This window comes from Vicugna pacos, chromosome 5 (assembly GCF_048564905.1).
Source record: "Vicugna pacos chromosome 5, VicPac4, whole genome shotgun sequence".
NCBI classification, from domain to species: Eukaryota; Metazoa; Chordata; class Mammalia; order Artiodactyla; family Camelidae; genus Vicugna; species Vicugna pacos.
Window position 1 is genome coordinate 28,412,903 of NC_132991.1, and position 22,438 is coordinate 28,435,340.

The window sequence follows — 22,438 nt, forward strand, 5'->3', positions numbered from 1 at the left end:
TATTATGTTAAATGTATTCCTAAGTATGTCACATTTTTGTGCTATTCATTTTATTTTAAAATATTCATTTCTGATTATTAGCTGCCAGGATATATAAATTGAATTTATTTTTGTATATTGATCTTAAATCTTGAGTCCTTGATGAAATCACACGAACCATTTACTATATTTAGGGTTTTTTTTTTTATTGCTTTTGTTAAATTCCTTAGGATTTTCTTCATACACAGTTATGTTTTATGAAATAAGAGCAGTTTTAATTCTTCTTTCTTAATTTCTATGCCTTATTGTATTGGTTAGAGTTAGAAACAATACAGCGTTGACTAGGATTGGTGAAAGTAAACATCACATCCTTAACTCAATACTTGCCTTAGTGGAATGTGTTCAGTCTTTATGCATTAAGTATGATGTTAGCTGTAAGTTTTTCATAAATTTCCTTTATCATATTGAGGAAGTTTCCTTTTACTCCTAGTTTGCTGAGAGTTTGCTAGACTTTGTGAAATACTTTTAAAATACCTATTGAAATGATTGTGTGTTTTTCTCACTTACTCCGTTAATATGGTGATTTAAATTGATAGATGTTTGAGGTAGTAAACTAATATTGCATTTTTAGGATAAGCCCTATTTGTTCATGATGTAATATCATTTTTATATACTGTTGAATTGTGTTAAGCTTTTATGTGGGGGTGTGTTCCTGAAGGATATTGGGCTGTAATTTTCTTTTCTTATAATATCTTGTTCAAATTTAGGTTTTAAGATTATTCTGGCCTCATTAAACAAGTTGGGATTTATGTCTCCCCATTTATTTTTTAAAAAGTTTGTGTAGGATTGGGTTTTTTTCCTTTTAAATGTTTGATAGAATTTATCCTCAAAGGTGTCTCAGCCAAAATTTTTCTTTATGGAAGTATTTTAAATTACAAATTCTATTTCTTTAACATAGATACTCTTATTAAGGTTATATATTTCTTTTTGTATCCATTTTGGAAATAATATTTGTCAAGGAATGTTATCTAATGTTGTTGGCACAAGGCTGTTCATAGTATTTTCTTATTCTTCTTCTACTATCTATAGAATCTATGGTGATAGTCCTTTCATTCTTGATTTTGGTTTTCTGTTTTCTAGCTTTTGTTTTTTTATTAGTTTTTATAAAGGTTTCAATGGTATTAATTTTTTGAAATAACCAACTTGATTTTTCCAAATGTTAATTTTATTAATATTTGAGATTAATTTCCACTCTTACCTTTATTATTTCCTTTCTTCCACTTACTTGAGGCTTAACTTGCTTTTCTTTTTCTAGAATTTTAAGGTGGAAAGGTAGGTAATTAATTTTAGACATTTCTTGTTTTTTTAATATAACCATTTAAAGCTATGAATTTCCTTTTAAATACCTTTTTAGCTGCATCTTACAAATTTCAATATATTGTATTTTTTGCTGTTCCAGTCAAATTATTTTATAATTTTTCTTGTCACTTCTCCTTGGAGCAATGGGTCATTTAGAAGTATGTTGCCTAATATCCATATATGTGGAGGAATTTATTAATATTATTTTGTTATTGATTTCTAATATAATTTTGTTGGAGTCAGGTAAAATACTCTGTGATTTCAATCCTTTAAAATGTATTGATAGTTTTTAATGGACTAACATATTGTCTTTTTTGTTTAATATTCCATGTGTGCTTAAAGAGAATGTATTCTGCATCTATCGAGATGTAGTATTCAATAAAAGTCTATTAGGTTACTTGTTGTTAATGCCATTCAAATCTTATATATCGTTATTTAATTTTTTTAATTTTTTTTAAAAATTTACATCTGTCAATTACTGACGGTTGTTAAAGTCTTCGGTGATAATTGTGAATTTATCTGTTTCTCCATTTGGTTTTGTCAGTTTTTGTTTTCGTTTTGTTAAAGCTGTTAATTAGTTGTATTACATTCAAAGTTTGACAAATTCAGTTTTTTATCATTATAAAATAGCCCTCTTTATCTTGGATAATACTTCTTATTTGAAGCCTACTTTGTCTGATATACATAGTCATAGTAGCTTTCTTATGATTAGTGCCTGGATGCTGTATTTTCCTCCCTATATTTTGACTTTTAAATCATTTGTGACTCTATATTTAAAGTGCATTTCATATTTGCAGCATATAGTTGGGTTTCTTTTATCTATTCTAGTAATTGTTTTTAATTGGAGATCTTATCCCATTTACATTTAATATAGTAATTGATACAGTTCAGTTGGCTATGATTTTTTTGTTGCTTTTTTTTTTTTCATTTTCCTGCCATGCTAAGTTTCTTTTTGTCATATATTATCTAAATAGGTTCCTAGCTGTCATCCTCTCAACTTGGGCTGCTTTTCTGAGTCTCAAAAAAAGTAGATCATAGAACATATGAACACTAAATATAATCAAATAAATAAGGAAATGGAAAATAAGTCAGTTGGGAACATAGATTCTAGGATGGATCACACAACTTATGGTCATTATGCCGAAAGGGGATCAGAGGATCAGTGTCAACCCTGGTGTCTGGGGCCAGCACCAGCCTCGATACTACTAAATATTTTCCTTGGTGATTTGTGAGAATTATAATTAAGTGAGTAAATGATGTTTTGCCAGGTGGAAAGGTTGACCAGTTCATGGTTGCCCAGATTATAATAATTAAATAGTATGTTGGAGGAATAATCAGTAGCAAACAAAATGAATATTAATCAGGTAAATCTTCAGCTGATATACTTGAAAACAAAGTTAAAAATATTCAAAGCTACTAAGGATGAGCAAGATTAGCAGGAAAAAAGTCTTGAACATTCTTTTACCGCTGAAGTCCAACAATTTACAAATAGTATTGTGGGATTAGAATTCAGAAATAGTGGGGGAGGGTATAGCTCAAGCGGTAGAATGCATGCTTAGCATCCATGAGGTCCTGGGTTCAATCCCCAGTACTTCCTCTAAATATGAATAAATAAACAAACCTTAATACCTCCCCCTCAAAACAAACAAACAAGAGAATTCAGAAATAGTAATAAAGCAAGTCATCATAATGATGACCTAACTTCTATACTTAGCACTGGCATTCTGTGTCCAGTTCCAGATCCCCTAATTAATCTGGGAGGACTAGAGAGATTTCAGGGAAGCATCAGAACTTTGGTTTTAGAGTTATACGAATAGTCAAAGATAAATCTGTCCAAACTTCACATTTCACTGATGATGAAACTCAGGAAGGTTGGAGTATTTTATCCAAAGGCACACAGTTAATTTGTGGCAGAATTCTAACTAGAGCCTTAACTTTTAATCCTGTGTTTATTGCTCCTTCCTGTTCTCGAGTGAATGAGGGATTTTGAAATGAGAGGAGAAGAGGAATGACACAAGGAAGTGAAGTTATTCATTATGGAGAAGAAAATGTTTAGATTAGACACAGTACCTATCATCAAGCCTATGAAAATTTCTTATTTAAAAGAAAATTTCTTTAAAAATTTTTTCTGTTAAAATTAAAAATTATTAATCTCCTCCAACCAGGGACTTCACTTTTACTGAAGACTACAGGAGAGAAAATGCACAATACAGTGCAACAGGAGGGATTTAGGAAATACACAGCAGAAACCGCTACTTATTAGTATGGTAACTTACAATATCTGTTCCCCAGAAATTTGACCTTTAAAAATTAGGATATGCTTCACCTACCTAAAATGGCAGTCTCTGCTGATGGGAGGATCTTATTCAAGATCCCTAAAATTCTATTCATTTTTATTTGTCTTTACTTTTTGCCTGTTTATTATTCTCTTGCAAGATCTCACCCTCAAGAAAGAGATATTAAACTTGAAACCAATTAAATATTCTTGTTCTTAATACTATCGAATACCTTTCCCGGAGTGAGCTGTTTCCCTGCAGAACCTTTGTTGTAAGACTGCCACTTTCATATTTTGCTATAAACTACAAGGTTGTGGCATTTTGTGAGACAGTTTACCTAAGCATTCCCTTGGCTGACCAAAATGTATTCACCAGATATCAGCAGCAAATGGGATTCTTCTTGATTAATACTATGGCAGAATTTTAAATTGTCTAGTCATGAATTGTTCAAAATAATAATTTATTGCTATCTTACTGGGGAAATAAAAAACTTGATACTACAAACTACATGAAAAACTACAACGAAAGTAATTACCAGTAGTGGATTTTGCTCATAAGACAAACAATTTTTAAATGGAAAGCAAGTTCAAGTAACATTAAAATCTGTATTACATAATTTCAGACATACAAACTTGTAACAACTTTAATGATCTTCTTAGAAATTCAGAGATTGGTTTTTGCGTTATTTAAATCTCTCCAAAGATCCTGTGCTACAAATAAAACAATACTGCATCTTTGATATTTGAAAATAAATTGAAATTCTTTTTTAGGCAAGTACTTTCAGTCAAAAAAAAAAAAAAACAACAACTGTGTTTTAGTTTATTTCAAGGTTGTTTCTTTTCCATTATGGAAGAATGTTTACAAATGATTTTGATAAAGGTCACACAACCAAATCATTATTTTTCTTTAAAGAATGCACCTCTATAAGAGATAACAACATGAGAACTGGTTGAGGAAAGTAAATAAGCTTGTTTACCTCTCTTGAACATATGTGGGGATCATCTGACTTGTCCACATCCCAGATAATTTATAAAGGAAGAAAAACAATTACACTATAGCACAACAGTTGCTTGGAATGGCTTTAGTGTTTTAAGAAATATCTCATTTCAGGTTGTTTTCCATTGAGTAATCTGCACCCACTATAAGATGTTGCAGAGTGTTTTGCTCTCCCATGGAATCTGTGGCATACATTTTTAAGGCTCAGTCACGTTATCCATAGATAGAGAGAGGAATTGTGGTTAGTGGAGTGGCTAAGAGCTTGAATGATTTGGGAGAGCTGGTTTCAGATTTTGACTCTCTACTTCCTGAGAACAAACACTGTGGGCAAGTTACTTAAGCTTTCTTTAGCCTCTCAGTGCTTGTGGATGGTGACTCAATTATATTCTTTTGACTCTAGTAACTAGGAAGATAATATTCATCTCTGACTCCTGTATTATCTTCTGCTTGTCCCTATGCTTACTTGTTATGACAGGAGGAAGAACAACCTCTGTAAGTCCAAGAAAGCCAGCAGTGATAACATTGCAGCCTATAGGACACCCCACAGTATTCTCCACCTTGGAGGGAACACCTGTATACTCATTTCTATCCTGGACAAAATGAACCTTAAGAGATCATCCTGAGTGTTTGTAAACAGATAGATTTGGCCATTGTTTAGTTTAAAATTATATATGTAGTATTATTACCTGAATATTAATTCCACAAAGCCTTATGGTAATTACAGCTATACCAGAGTCAGACCTTCCCGCTTGCAACCTGATAGAGTGATTTTTGTTTCAGAGGATCTGCCATGATTTCTAGATAGCCAAGCATTCCACACAGGATATCACGAGAGCTATCCTGAAGACTTGCATGGACCTCCATAGTGTATTTTATTTATTTCTCTGTACTTTTAATAAGTATTGAGAATGTCTTACTCAGCTTGGGATGCCATAATAAAAGACCATAGCCACATGTCTTAAACTATAGAAATTAATTTTATCATAGCTCTGGAGGCTGGAAAGTCCAACAGCAAGATGTGAATGGGGTTCATTTCTGGTGTGACCTCTCTACCTAGTTTATAGATGGCCACCTCACATGGCCTTTCCTCTGCATGCATGGAGATGAGGAGAGAGGCGGGGGAGAGAAAGAGACATCTCTTCCTCTCTTTATAAGATCCTCAGTCCTATAAGACTACGGCCCCATCCTTATGAACTCAGTTAAATTTAATTACCCCCTTAAGAGCCTACTCCAAATACAGTCATACTGGGGGTTAGGGCTTCAACATATGAATTTGGAGGACACAATTTAGTTCAGAGTAGACAATAAATATGGATATTTACTGGCATTGCCTTAATTTCTTAAAGCATTTTTATGAAAAAGGCAATTATTTAAATGTATAAGTAAATGTGATTTGATTTTTTTATCTTTGCTAGATTTTTTAAAGGTAAAATACTTTTGTATTTTTGCTTATCTTTGCTTGATTTGCTACTTTTATATTTATGAAATATACTCAGATATTTCATAAATCTGAAAATTACCTTTGTTACATCACCAGCTATTGGGTTCAGAAGGTCATCATAGTTTTATAAAGTGTCTTCAGAAAAATGATGTGGAAAGTAAAAAACATTAACATCATATTATAAGGCCAGAGAGACTGAATTCAGTATCTCCACAGTAAGCTCATGAAACTGAGGCCTAAAGAAAACCACAAACAAATAAGTAGCTGAGGCACTTCTGCAACCTTGACTAGCCTTCTGACTCTCCTGAACTTTGCTTTCCTCAATAATTCACCCACAGTCCTTCTTGCTCCTGTCCAGGTTCTTTCAAAGTCCAGAATTAAATGTAAAACTCTTCAGTGGTATGCACACAAGGTGTAACCTAAGCCTAGAGCTGAAGAAATTCTTGTGTCTATGAAGCAGTGGCACGACTCTGATCTTATAAATTGATCCAATAAATCTGAATTTCAAAGTGAGTAGAGATTCTTAGGAATTCCATAGGTCGTAAGATGACCTTACTTAGGAGAATAAATAATGTAATAATATATAGCCACAAAGAGAAAGACATCAACTCTGGACTGAAGCAATTTATTTAACACTCGAAATTGTTGGCATATTTAACAATCATCAGATAGATTAGAATACTGACCGAATATTATATGGGTTAATTTATAAAATGTATTTTTAGCAGTTGTCTAGTAAAGAACATTTGTCATTGATTGAGTACCTACTGGCATAATTGCTCTGCCTCCCAAATTGAGATAACCTTCCAATGTCACTTACAGTATTTAAAACTACTATGAAATATACATTCATTGTCTTATAAACTGAAGATTTTATAACAAAGGCAAGATAATTAAAAATTTAAAATCAAATTGTAGATTTTTTCAAAGCTAGTAAATATTTTATTATATCTAAAATTTTTGAGTTCCATTGCAGTGAAAACTACCAATTCAGTACAGATCAGAAAATTACTCAGTACAGATCAGACATGGGGGTGAGGAGGTACCAAAGGGAAAGCAAAGGAGAATCCTAAATAAAAGCTTGTCCTTGCTGAAGAGCCCCTCGGGTCTCTCTTTGAAGTGCTGAAATCCACCAGACTGCCGCGTATTGGTTCACTTAACTTCCGCTTGCCACTTGCCCCAGCCTGAGAGCCTCAGTGAGATGAGTAGGGAGAAGTGACTCTCTGCATTAGCAGGGAGCTGTAAAGTTCTTTTGCTAATAGCAGTGTAGGTGAGCATCTGGTTCAGAAGCGGGTCAAATCAAGGGCATGGAACATTCCTGCTTTGGGTGGAAGAAATCTCAGTGATGTTACTGAGCCTAAGTATAATGTAAACTGCTGAAAAGCAATAATTAAACTTACACCTTTAGCTTTGTGAAATGAGTTATCTAAAAGCTCCACCTCTCTGAAAAAAATAAATTAAGCAGTGTGAGTCTGCTGTTGGCCACTGCAGTGATTATATGGCACGTGTGGTTTGGGATTATTTGGATTAGGAACAAATCGTATGTGTGGAGTGTTCAACACTCAGGAAATATTATGATTGTCTTAGGACAGGTTCACTATTATATGGTATCAACATACATTAAATAAAGCCAAAATCTCCACAGAAGGAAATCCCTTCACAATTCATAGGTCCATGTGTCCCCACAAATGAGGAAAATTTAATCATGCTTTCTTTTAGGTCTTATAATAATAAAATTCTCCATTATAAAAATGTCTCTAAATGCTACTTATAAGGAAAGTATCATCATATAGGCCAAATGGAGCAGATAAAATGAACTATATTTAAAAAAAACAAGATTTTTTCATAATATAATGGCAACAAACCTCAAGAAACCAAGGAAACAGAGACCTCATTTAATCCGAAGATAGAGAAGACTGATGGATAAAAACAGCCAGGTGTTAAATTCAGCACCTTCTGTGTGGTTATGGAGATTGCAGAGAAGAATCTATGACCCTCTGCTTTTCTTTGAAATTTGGCTAATAAGCGTGCGTGCGTGTTCGTGTATGTTTGAAGTCTTCCCTTTTATTAAGCCTCCTTTCTCCGTGTGGATTTGTCTTCTAATGCAGATTATAAGATTCTCTCTTTCAGACACCAGACACCTGTGCCTGCTATGTTACCCACCTATCTTGAGCACTCAACACGCTAGACCAGCCTCTCAATGAGTAGCCTGCTTTCTGGAATCCAGGGTGCCCTTTAGTAATTGATCTTTGTTAGAGAACTGAAGGGTAATCTTCTGGGAGATTTGATTCTTTTCACACAGGAGAGATGACTTTCTGGAGAAGAGTTTGCTTTCTCTGTGCTGCTCTGCTGACTTGGCACCAACAGAATTGCTTGAAGAAGTCCAAAGCATCACCAGTCTCCAGTCATCTCTAGTTCTGTAGATATACCACAGAATCACCTAGAGGCATCTCAATTAAGTGAGCATGACTGTCCTAATTAGGCAAGAGTCCTCACAATTAAATATTATTAGCCTTAATTTGATGCCCTAGGAAAATTCTTGATGAAGTCCATCCCACTAAGGGCAGAGTATTGCAGATCCACAGCAACGTGCTCAGAAAACACTTCTAAGTAATGTTTATTAAGTCACAAACAATATCATTTGGTGACGTAGTCTCTAGGTTTATAGAAACATCAATTATTAAAGCTGAAAAGAACTTTGAAAATGTTGTCTCCTCTGACCCTGTCACTTTTGATGAGGAAATAAAAATCCATGGTGGTGTGGTTGATTAGTAAGGAGAAATAAGACTAGATTTAGGCCTTCTGACTCTTCTACCCAACAGCTCTTTACATAATGCCATCATACATTCTAAAATATGTCAGTGACTGAAAGCACATCTCAAAAGTAGTGACCTCTCAATGTGGTTGTGTTGCCGGTGGTGGGATTTCAGTACTTAGCTTTGCATTTCTAGTGTTTTAACCTTGAGAAAGTTAATCTACTGCATCTGATTTTTTAAAAATTATAAATCAGAGATAATTTTGTGTATCTCATGAAGTTGTGATGAAGATTTAATAAATATTGCATGACAAAGTGCTTTCTGTAAATATAATGTTAAAATGGAGATGACGATGTTTCTTTAGAAGCTTATCTGTGACTTTCAGTTCCAAACGGTGCATAGGATATGTGTGTTTATCTCTACCCTACCACTCCCATGAAACACTGCTAAAATAATAGTGAGAATAAGGAAGATAAAACCCTACAACAATATGAAAATGGTGGGAGGGAGAGGTGAGCATCAACAGACAAGAGATTTCAACAGACTTCTGGGAGACAAACATGGGATGAAGGACTGGTGAATGATGAAGCTGGACAATGGACACACAGCCATGAGTTTGTGTGGAGAGACTTATGGCCTTGGCTGGAGATGATCTTCCCTGAAGAACCCTGAAAAGGATTAGAACTCAGAATGGCACGTACTACAGAAGGTAAAGAAAAGCTGTGGAATTAACAACAGAGAAATTAAATTCTGAGTACAATCTGGCTGATCTCCAGTAACAAAATGCCTGGCATCAAGAAATGTACCCACCACCATTACCCCTGTCACCACAACTAATGCAACCAGAGGGCTCTTCTCTGAAGAAACTAAAGTAAAGGGGAGAAATTAGGGCAGATGGTGTGGGAGTTGACAATTCACAACAAAACCCTCTCTGCATTTAGCCATTTACGGGCACCAAACCATGAGGGCCCCTTCCCTGCCAGTTCTCCCTGGGGGAACATTGCTGGTTGAGAATCCTTATCTCTATATTAGAGCTCACAGTGAACTTGTATGTTGCCTTTTTCATTAATATGATAAGGCAACTGAAAAATAGAGGCATTTGTAGAAAGCCAGAAACATGAAAGAGAAAGAAGACAAAAATTAACTTAAGAGAAAAAATAAGAGAATTTAGGAAACAAAAGAAAATGAAGTCTCTAAATGGCACCCTTAGACTCAGGAGGATCTAACATTCATAAAAAGTAAATAATATGAAAAAAGAACAGAGGGAAAAAAAGAGCTCCTGGAATTAAAAAAAAATTATTGCTGAAATTTAAAAAAATACAATGTTCATAAGAGAAAGTTAATAATAAAATCTTTCAGAAAACAGTCAAAAGGCTACAAGAAGGAAAATATGTGAAAAGATTTAAAAAGTCTATTTTTAAAAGATAGATAGCCAATCTAGCAACTATATTGTCCAAATGATGAGTTTCAAAAAGAAAGAAAAGTAAAATCAGATGAGAAGATATATTATCAAAAAAAGTAACAGAAGAAACTTTCTTGTAGCAAGACATGAACATTCAGATTGAAAGGGCTTAATAACATCTATACAAACTGAATGAAAAACACATAATCAGAAACATCAGTGTAAAGTTTCAGAACCCTGAGGATAAAGAGAAGTCTCTAAAACTTCCAGAGAAAATACATGTGTATGTATATATATTTCAGGTTCAAAGTTAAGAATAAAATTCACGTCCATCTTTTCAAGGGCCGTTGTGAATGCTAGACAAAAACAAAACAAGGCCTTCGAAGCTGGGACTGTGATATAGTGACCCAGCCTAACTATCAAACAAGTAAGGCGTCACAGTAAAACTCTTTTCGGAGACTCAACCTCCCAAGCAAACTTTTTCAGGAGTTTTTGAGGATATACATCAGCTAAGTGAGGGGATGGATCAAGAAAAAAGAAAAGCATGAACTCAAGTAAATTGTGTCTCCAAACAAGGAGAACAGTTGAAGGAAGTCCCAGAAGGGCAGCTGCCAAGCAGTCCCATAGAACAACCAGGACAGAAGGGAGGAGGAAGGAGGTTGAGGAGGGGTCACTGTGAGGGGGCAGCTGTGACACTACAGAGAATAAATGATAAAAGAAGAATCTGATAAAAATTGAGAACATACTATAATAAAGGCAAATGAATCAAGAACAAAAAAGCAATAGTGTCAAAAAAAAAAAGCTTACACGGAAGGAAACTCCAGTGAACAATATTTATACAGTTGTACTAACAGAAACACTATTATTGATTTTCAACCTTTTCAAGTAATCTGTAGCCAAAGCATAGAAAACTTAGCTATGCTTATAGACTGTAAATTTACCTATACATATAGAATGCTATGAGCATGTCAGTGAGAACTCAAATTATGAATGACAGAAATTGTAGTAGTGGAAAATGCTGTAGGAAATGGAGGGAGTGGGTAATACCTCAACTGAGAAAGTGAAAAGTCTTATGATATTGCGTTTGGTTGACTGAATAAGAAATAGAAAATGTAAATATATTTTTTCTTAGGGTTATGTTTAGAGGAAGCAACAATAATGACATAATTATGTTTGTTAGAAAGTGGCATTTAGTTGTGAAGAATGGAAATATGCTGTTGTTAAATTCCAGAGATAAACCCTAAAATTCATAAATCAAGATACAGCAGTATAGGTATATGTTTAGAAATACAGGTTAACTATCTAAAGAATAAAGGAGTTAAAAGTGGTCCCTAGGAGAGGGACTAGAGAAGGATGAGTGATGGAGCCAGGAAGGGGTTAACCCTTATCATAATACACTGTAATTAACATTGTTGGTTGACTATCCTGCATGCATTCATCCTTTCTTCCTTCCTAAGACAACTCTGATTTTGTATGTATTCAGTTCTACCTGGACTCCAAGGGTAATCAAATTTCCTTTGCTTGGGATCTGCCCAATAGAATGGGAAAAGAAGGCTCCTGGGGTGGAGGAGCGGGCGTTTTTGAGAAAAGTGCCCCTCACTCCTTAGAGGGAACCATAAGGACATATGTTGTATCCTCTTCCTGATGCTTTTGCCATATCTGGATGAGACACTGAGAGCCAGTGAAGCCAACTGAGTGTGAAGTATATTGGAAACAATACTGGTTCTTCATGACAACTACAAGCAGCTGGATTTAGCAGCCTTGAAGCCTGCCTTCCCTTTAACATTCTGTAATGTCAGACTTTTACAGTCAGTTGATTCAAGGCTTTTGTTACTTGCAGTCAAATGTATTCAAACATATACATAAAGCCCTTCTGTATCATTTGATTTTTTTAAAGCATATGCATGAATTATATTCATCAGAAATACTTAAGATAAAAAGCAGTATATTTAACATTACAAATTTAATTCTAAGCACACAAAGTCCTCCCTCTGCATCTCATATTTTTAAAACATGTGTTTTCAAAAATTATCCAGTTGCAACATCAGCCAATGCAAAAGCATGTAAAAGTAAAATAAAAGTCGACATGCCCAGGAGTCATTAACCATTAGCATTATGCATCTTCTCAAACTCAGGATGCATACTTTTTATTGTGATTATATATTTTACTCAAAAAAAGTTCATACTATATGTACTCTTTCACAACTTGCTTTTTCACACACACTATGTCACAGATATACTTCCTTGTTAAAGAACTTATTTTTTTCTATAGCTGTAGAGATTTCTGCAGACAGACAGAGCAAAATTTATTTAACCTGCACCTTATTAATAGATATTTAGATTGCCTCCAATTTTTCACTAATGCAACAAATGCTGTCAGAAACATTCTGACACATGCTTCTTTGTACCAGTATTTTTCTAAGATAAATTCCAAGATGTGAAATTGCTGGTTCAAAGGACACATGTGTTTTAAATTTTAATAGATTACCAATTGAAAACCCCCTCCCCCCAAAATGGGCTGCACTACTTTACAATCCCACTAAAAATACATGAGTTGTCATTTCTCCACATTTTTACCAATCACTGATATTATTAACCTTTAAATTTTTGTTTCACAAAACAGGCAAACATGGTAGCTCACAATTTGTTTTTATTTGACTTTCTCTGATAAATAGTGGAGTTTATCTTCTTTTCATATGTTTATTAGCCATGTGTGTTTTTTAACTCATATCTTGACATTATTATTAGCTTCCTACTTAGCTGTTCATGTTTTTCTTGTTATCTTGTGCTTTTCGTCTCTTAGGAATATTCCCTTAATTATATATGATGCAAATATTTCCCCCCAAACTGTTGTTTGTCTTTTAAGTTTTTATTTATATGTGTCCCAATATCACCATCCGGGACTTTAAAAGACTTGGGTAAGATCACTTATTTGTTTGACCTTTCTTTTTGTGTGCACTAAAAAGCAATTAAAGCAATACCAAACTGTTGAGCAAATTCTTATTGAATTCCCATTGTGTCCAGTAATCACAGAAGACAATAGACAGACAACTGACAAAAGACAGAGATCATAGGAAGACAATCTCTGATTATAAAGATCATCTAGAATGAGGAGCTGATAGACCTGTAAATAAAGAACTCTACCACAATAAATTTTTAACATAATATGTGTTGGGGACAGGGGAGAAAGAACACATAAAACTACTTATGGATTTTCAGAGAAGAACTCATAGAGAGGGAAGAGTCAGTTATTTCTTCGAGTTTTTAACTTTTTACACACATAGGTTAGCCTTGACTATTGAATTCTTATTATATACTAATAATGTATGAATCAAATGTAATTTGCAACTTTTTACTAGACTTTAAATAATTCTTATTCTCAAAATGTTAACAAAAATCTGTGTATTTTATTGCCATTAAATCATGTTTTTTTAAAGAACAATTAAAAAGTGAGTCATATGAATGTGAAACACACAAAACTATTTCCTTTTTAAAACATTCATTCTAATATTTCAATTCTATTTTTAATAATCTGAAACTCTTCATGTTTACAGAAATACGAACCATCTAGTATTAATTTCTAGGAGTAATTTATAAATGCATGTTAAATGAAAATTAACATTTCCTCCCAACACCCTATACAGCCCCTCTATCCAAACACTCCTGCTCTTAATAGAGGAAACATGTTAGGAGTGCTTCTTTTCAATCTTTGAAAACTTCCTTTGATAGTTACCCCCCTTTTTGACTTTGGCTTTTGTCTAGTCTTGCATCAGCTACCCCACAACAAACTCAAAATAAAATGATGAATGCAACTGCTCATAATATTTCAATACCTCTTTTATCATTGAGAGTGTTAAGTACATTGGCAGGCCAGTTTACCATCCACAAGAAACCATGAGGTACTGAAATACTTTTCACATGCCAATCCACAGCCCAGTTCTGTTCCTACGACCTTGATAACACTTCTCATCCTTCACCCTATCCCCTGCTCAGTTCAGTCCTTTTTCAATCTTCATCTGGAAACCACAACTTTCATCTCCAAATGTCTCTCTGGTACTCCATCCCCAAATACAGAATAACCTCTGAAAACCTGGACTATAATAATAATAATAAAATAATAATAATAATAATAATAATAATAATAATAATAATAATAATAATAATAATGTAAGTTGGCTCTACCTGTAGTTCTAAACTATCAGAGATTTGTTTCTAAATAGCTCTGGGGAATTTCACCATATGACTCCTATTAATGGAAATTGCTGAGCTAATCTCTCCGTGTGACATTACAAATATTAGCTTCCCGTCCAACTTTGTTTGAAGCGTTTCTGTATTTCTTTTGCTGTTAGAACAAGAACTGTAAATCTGGAAAGGGTTTTTAAGATCAATCAAGTCCTGGAAAGGATTTTTAAGATTAGTCAAGTCAGTCTTCTAATTTTTCAGATGAAGAAATAGGTTTCAGAGGTTGTAACTGACCATTAAATGGCTGTGTGAGTTTGAGCGACTTGATCCACTGACTAAAGACTGACGTGGAATTTAAGAAAGATGTTTTTAGACATTATCTACATAAAAGGTAAGGAGAAGTGAGGAAACGAAGAATAATCTAGGTTATCCGAATTCAGTGTCACAAGGGTTTTCTTTTATACTCCAAACATTATTATTAATGGTTGTGTCAATATTTGGAAGGTGTCCATTTAAAAGATTATATTATAGGGAACATGTTTACGATCACCAGATCAGCCAACTAAAGGGCAGTTATTATTAATAGGGGCTAATATGGCAGGACAATCTCTCTCAAGTATATATTGCTATGGCTTCTTGAGTAAAAAACCTGCAAGTTGTTGTAGCAGCATCATAAAAATGAGATTTTAGATAAACAACAAGTTCATACTGTACAGCACAGGGAATTATATTCAATATCTTGTAGTAATTTGTGGTGAAAAAGAATATGAAAACAAATATATGTATGTTCATGTATGCCTGAAGAATTAGGCTGTACATCAGAAATTGACACACCATTGTAAACTGACTATACTTCTATTAAAAAAATATATATATATATATAAAAATGAGATTTTAATAAGCTTTGGTTGAGTGGGTTTCTTCTGTACAGGTCACTCTAAATCCCTTTTGGATTTTCAGTGAAGTTGAGCAATTCTGAACAGCTTTCGAATGGGTGACGTACAAGTCACAAGATGGGGCAAACAGCCCGGTTTGTATTTGCATGCCAAAAATTCTTTCTCAGTAACCCTGCAATCCTTCTTGCAACTTGCAGAAACAGAAATTCTTCCATATCTGTAGATTTAGTCCATGTATTTAGATCAAATGAAATGCCTGTTTTTCTTTTATGATATCCTGGTTTTTTGTTTTTTTACTTTAGTTTTTGGGATGGAAGAAATAGGTTATTTTCTATCTTTTGGTGATTTTTTTTCCCCACAATTAAATATTTTAACATATTACTATGATTCCACAAGGGCATATGGTGTACTTTACAAGCTATTATTGCCCTTTCAAATTATCTCCTCAGGTGGAGAAAAAACATTTGGCATTCTTTCATGTATGATTCATGGTCTTCTGACTTTGTATTTCTGGTGGCCATAGTGACCTAGATCTTAAAAAAGCACGTACTATTTCAAGTCAAATCTGACTTTTATCTCTGTCTCTTTAGTTTCTATTCCAGTTAAGGTAGAATACTGTGAAAATCAACAGTTCATACAGTTTGCTTTTCCTGAAGGAAGGGCAAATGTGTAACTAATCAAAAGAAAGCCAATCACTACTCGTATTGTTATGTTTAAACCTAAAATTTTCTAGAAAAGAAACCCTTTCTCATATACATCTTTCTATCTAGAAAATTGCTTTTCATCAAAATATTTCTTTTGAGAAACGAGTGACCACTTACTTAAAGCCACAAATATCACAATTTGATGTGTGGGAGGTTTTTCGTTTTTTTTTTTAAGTTCTTAATTTCTCTCACCGCATAGAGAACGGATGACTTTCACCATATTTTGGGCTTCATCATGGTGGAAAGATGACTTAATAATTACAGCCTAACTATTCATGCTATTTCTGCTTCGCATTTCCTAAGGAACAGCTCATTACATGACATCACAGCCAAATCCTGCAATTAGAAAAGAGTTTGTATTAACTAGATTTTGAAAAGAGAAAGCAACAAAACCACCCCAAATTCTTGAAACAACAAAAGAGAAAACACAGCAAGAAAACGACTCTTGGCATTTGCTCACCTCTTTTAACCCTTACTCCTTTATGAAATAAAACTGGTTGGAGGAATTGTTGTGAACAAAGGCTCTTAATTACAAAAATATTTTTAGAAGTGTTTTTGAAAGGAAACGACAGATTATATTCATTGAGCCTGAACCAAGCATACTTGTCTCACATTGTCCAGTTTGTTCTGCCTCAGTACTCATTTAGAATCTGAATTTAGCAATGACACTATGGGACTCTTTCATCTGTATTAATATAGAGAAGAGTGGTGAACTCAGGACAGCCCACCAACCAAAGAAACAAAAGCATATTTAGAAACACCAGTTGTAAGGCACAGCTCACGCAAAGAAATCTCATCGCTAGGTCCATGTAAGCTTGGAGGGGAGAATCGGCACCCAAATGCTGGACCCCTGTGCTGTAAGGGATGAGCCTGGCTTCCAGCGGTCCCTTTTTAAAAGGTACAGAGATTTGTGGAGAGAAATGCACTGATGACAGGTGAGCTCTTCCCCTCTAAGTGGGATGGATGGAGGGAGTTGGCACAACAGCTTTGCAATATTCAAGTACAGTGATTTTTTTCTTATAAAGATGGAAGCTATTATTTTTTTCAGCATGTGGTTTCAATGATGCATGTATGATTTATGACTAAGAATTCTTTTTCTCCATGCCATATTAGCACCCTTGTATAATTAGTTTCCCTCTTGAAACTTACATTGGCTGAATTCTGTTCTACCCAGGTAGTGAATGTGGCGTGGACAATTCAGGTTTAAAATACATCAGAGACGTGGAAAATGGAGACGTTTTTCTCTCTTGAATTTAGCACAGTGAAAACCTTTGTCCTTCCACTAACATTTGCAGGCACTAGATATAATACTGGTCTGAACAACTTAGAGAATCCTTCGTTTCATCTGCACCTCAATTTTGTCAGAATGACACGGGTGTCTGAGCTTAGTCGGATTTAACTGGATATGAACCTGAGCACATATTACACATGCAAATCAAGCCTCCCTTTTTTTAACCATAAAAGGCGTGAACATAAATTCCAAAGCTGATTCCACAGTAAATGACGTGGGATAACCATATTACTTCCTTTTGTGGACCTGTTCCTCCTCCCACAAGACATCAAACTTCTTTACCTCTCCTGAGGCTTGTCTGTGCAAGCCCATAAACATTTACCTGTATAAACTTATAATTAAAAAAAATCCTAGTCCTTTAGCAAGTAATTATATTGAGTATTATTCACCTTTCCTAAGAAATCCCTGAAAGATCTAAAGGGATGACAGCCTCATCAAGTTTTTATTGCCTCCCTTGATGCATTTCCATTTTTGGAAGTCTCCCCTCACTTTCTGCTTAACATACAGGAACACAAAAAGAGATTCAAAGGAAGGCACCTTGAAAGAAGAACTTCATTAAATAATTATCAAATTAGAAAATTACATACCCAAATATCCCCACACATGTATAATAAGATAAGAGATACATGTGTTTGCATGTTCGGATGAGACAGACAGTCTTGGCAAGTATAAATATGCATCATTTTCTCATACAACATAATTAGAGAAAATTACATATCGAGCCAATTAGTCTTCAGAACAATTTTCTTCATATTTTTCTTCTCCTAAGCTAAAATGATCCTGATAACCCACCGCTACCTTCATTTTCTGCAGTCCCACCCTCCCCCCCTCCCCACTCCTTGGGCTCCTCTAGCATCCTTCACATTGGATGCCTTCCTTGAGGGCCACCTCCTTTCTCCTCCTCCGGTTCTGTTCATTTTCTCACCCCTTTCCAAGTCTCAGATACTGGGCAAGACGCCAATGGTTTGTGGGTGGACAAAACAATTATACAGAAACTCTAATAGAAACAAAGAAGACTCCCAGTCTGATGTCATGGATGGCCCCAGACCTCTGCTCGTTCCTTCTCTGCATCTGTTTGACCCTCAGTCACTCTCAGCAGAGTTTGTTGCCAAAGTGTCCTTCCATTCCAGTCCACTGGCTTCAGGGAAGCCCACTATGTCCAAAGCACTTCTTTCTAAAATGGAGTGCCTCCATATCCCATGAGGAGGGAGAGGCTTGCGGGCTTTGAAGAGATAAGATTTAAGGCTAAGCTCGGCCCTGTCTGTCTGTAAGTGTACAGCAATTTCGGGGAACCCTAGCTCTGTGGGTATAGCCTGAGTTCTGATGCGGGCCCTGGGAAAGCCCCGATTTGCAAGTTAAATGCACACTCCTAAGCGGGCAGAGCCTGCTTCTGCTCCAGCAGCCACTCTGCAGGCTCTCCCTGTTGCCTGGCAAGCCCTGGGAATTTCATCTTCTGTCATCAGCTCTCTGAACACCTACCTCAGCCTTGTCCAAGTGGATGCTCAGTATTCAGAGAGCTCTGCCTTGGCTCAGAGGGTAGGATCAAGACAGGGATTTCTCACAGATTCCCTCTCTCTCCCTTGTCTCCACTTCCCCTGTGAACCCCTATGACAGTGTTTCAACCGTTTAAAAAAAAAATCATTGCTCTCCTAAGGAGACTTTTAAGACATGTTTTGCCTAATAAATTAGTAAGTTAATAAAATTTCCCCCGTGACAATTTAAAGCATAGATATACCATATATCTGCTTACATGCTGTATGTATCTCTGTGTTTGATGATAACACAAGTTAGATGCTTTTACTCCCTAAGAACCAATCTTCACCCTGTGGGGTTGATATTGTTCCCCCATCAAAATATGTGCTCTGTGGAATTTATGTATCAGTGACAGAGGGCTGACACTGAGTTTGGCATAGCCAAGGTCTCTTTAGCCTTTAGGTCATTTATCTGTAATAGTTTCCTTTGCATCTCATGCTGCTGCATTCTCTCAGCTGGAGTTTACTTCATGTGTGTCCTGCCAACATCAGGAAGCACCAAGAATCTGCACAGGGCTGTTTGGGCCCGACGTCAGGCTGTCATGGAGATGGGAGCGGTCAGAAAATCAAGCGTGTACAACATTCCTGTGGTGTTAACCACTGTACTAACCAGAAAGCATTCCCCTGATCTCGGGCTGATTGTTGCTTTGTTCTTTATCTAAATACTTAGGGATACAGAGACGGTGCCCAGCACACACAGTGTTTATGAAACATTCCCAGCGGAATAAGGATTGATGCTGGAGGGTCTGCTCTGGATGCCTTGCACAGGAATGCTGGGCAGCGGTGGGGTGAGGGGGTGAGAAAAGAAGTGGTACAGGCAGCCCTAGTGCAGAATAAAGAGATGATGGCCTCAGCAGGGTGGTCTTTCTGAAGACCAAGGACTAGGCCTCTTCTTAAACCTCTGCTGTGCACTTGCTCTATACAGTGCTTCTTGTATTCATGACACAATTTGGTTGGAGCTGCATTTTAGGAAATGTAATGACTACTCTTCAGAAATACATCTAATGGCTTTCAATTATCTACAGATTAAAATGCATTATTAACCTAGCATTTTAGGTACCTACACTGAATGACCCGACTCATTTATCTGCTACTTTTCTCTGACCTGCAGTCTGCATCTTCTGTAACACCAGCTCTAAACTCATTATGACTCAAATACCAACTGACATGCCATTACTGGGGCTGTGATCTCTTTGTAATAAGCTTCCTTTCTCTAGCCACCTAGTCAACTCCTGCCCTTTCTACCCCTTCAAGGTCAGCCTCTAGAAAGTAATTTCTGGTTTTTCCAAATAGATACTAATTCTTCTTCAAACTCTCATTTCATTCCCATGAGCAATCACCAAAGAGGAAATTAAATTACAATAAGAGGTAGAATAAGGTGTTTAAATCCTCCACTAACCTCTAAGTCCACTGAGAACAAGAATTCAATTATATCTGTCTTTGAATCTTATACATTGACTAGTGCTCATACTGAGAGCACAATAAAAGCAGTGAGTTTCTTGTGTTGAATCTGTTGTGCTGTTGTTTCTGGGCCAGAATAGGAAAGAACTCTGCTGGAAATATCCACCTCATATCATCTCCTCTGTAACAGAAATGAGACTTGGGCTGACTGTATCTACCCCTGAAGAGACATAGTCATTTAGACAGGCAGAGACAACGGATAGGTTTTGTTGTCCTTGTTAGTCTTTTTGTTTTGCTTGGTTTGCTTTGCTTTTTTATGTTTTATTTGAGGAAAAAAGAATTGATAAGGCCAGTGGACCACATAACCCAGATTGTTTTTCCTCTTGTAGCTTAATGTTTCCTGTTAACTACAAAGCTAAACATAGTTCCTTTAACTGGAGCTGATGGGGATCATTTCCATGGTTTGCTGGTTCCAACAACTCGGCTCAAGGAATCATTCATTTCATTTGCTTTTATTGTTATTTTTTCCCCAAGTCACATTTTTCTGGGCAATTTCCCTATTGCTCAATCGCCTCAGATTATTTAAACAATGTAGCTAGATGCAAACATCTAGCTTTTATTATTACATGTTCAGAAGACATATGTGCTGCTGTTGTTGCTTGTTTGTGATATTTTTTCCTTGTTTTTAAAGACAAGTCATATCCAGAATCAAATGAGAAAACTGAAGCAATCCAGAAGACACTGTTCAGGTGAAGGTCATTGTATGCTTGGGATTCAACAGCAAAGCAGCTGAAATTTGAAGTATAGTGGGTTTTTTTTCCCCCTCCCCTTTTGGTAACCATGGGGATAGCAGAGGATCTTATATACAAAGCTTGTGGGGAGGAATAACCTTGGAGATTCTTCTGCTGAAGAGTGATTTAAGCCTTGTTCTGATCCATGAATCATGGGGTGGTGCTTTCTGTCAACATTCTTTGCTGTCTTCAGAACCAGAAAAGCCGGTATCTGTCTGGTTACTGGGGCTGCCACCACTGCTAGGAAATGGCATTGACACTGGCATTTTTTTGAAATCATTTTGAAATAGTTGCATGTGCCTAGGAACACTCAAATGACGTTTTCATCATAGGTATCTTTTTCACATGTTGTTCCTATCCTGTGCTATATAAAATGACATCTGGAACAACTTAATTTTTAGTCTTAACTGAGAAGAGGAGAAAATATTCCAAGAAATTCTTTAGCATCTGGAAATGTCTAGTTGCTGTGTATGATGTAAGTAATGTGCTTCTTTTGTTAATTTTAATTCAATAGCATCTTCAATATTCATATCTTAAAGTGACTACATATAATTATATATTATAAATTATATTCATTAATTCAAATTTTTTTTCTATTGTGGAAGTCTTCTTTTTAGAGTGCTCTTTTTCTTTAAAAAAACAAGAGTAAATATAAATGTATACTAAAAACATTCTAGAAACTATTAAATTAGCTCTCTTTAATGGTTTTTAATCCATTAAAAAGAAAGAGGGTATCAGAGAAAGATACAGGGCTAGATCATGCAACCAGACTAATTTTTTATCGACTTATTTGAACATTTTATCAGAAATCATTTTGTGTTTGCTGGCCATAGTTCTTTGAATAATTGCTTATATAGCCTACACCACTTTACGTTATTAATACAGCTTCATCATAAATTATTCCTTCACCCCCCAAGACAAAATCAGACAAAATTAATTTTTAAAAGTCTTCTTTTTATGTATCAATAGATATTAGATTTTTCCCTTCACTGGTTCTTCCCTTTCCATCATGCCTTGAGCAGTTTTCTTTGCTGCAGCTCAAATATATGTTCATCTAGGACACCATGTTCAATATTTAAACTCATAGGGCATCTTTAACTCCACTTTTCCCATCCGTCACACATGAACGTTCCATACATGACAGTCTGTGTTACCACTCAAGAGTCAGAGGAAATCTATCAGTGTTCTTAATCTATCATGCTATGTTCACTCCCCACAATCTCTCTCCCCCAAATATACATATATAGCTAATATATACATATATAGCTAAAAACTGGTATATACTATGTGTTAGCAATATATAATAAATAAAAAATATATTACATATATATAGCTAACACTGGCTTCAGTCTCTTGCCCTCTATGTGACTTATTTTATTTTCATGTCCACTTCCTTTTAGCTTGAATTGTGTCTTTTGTCCACTTTGACCCT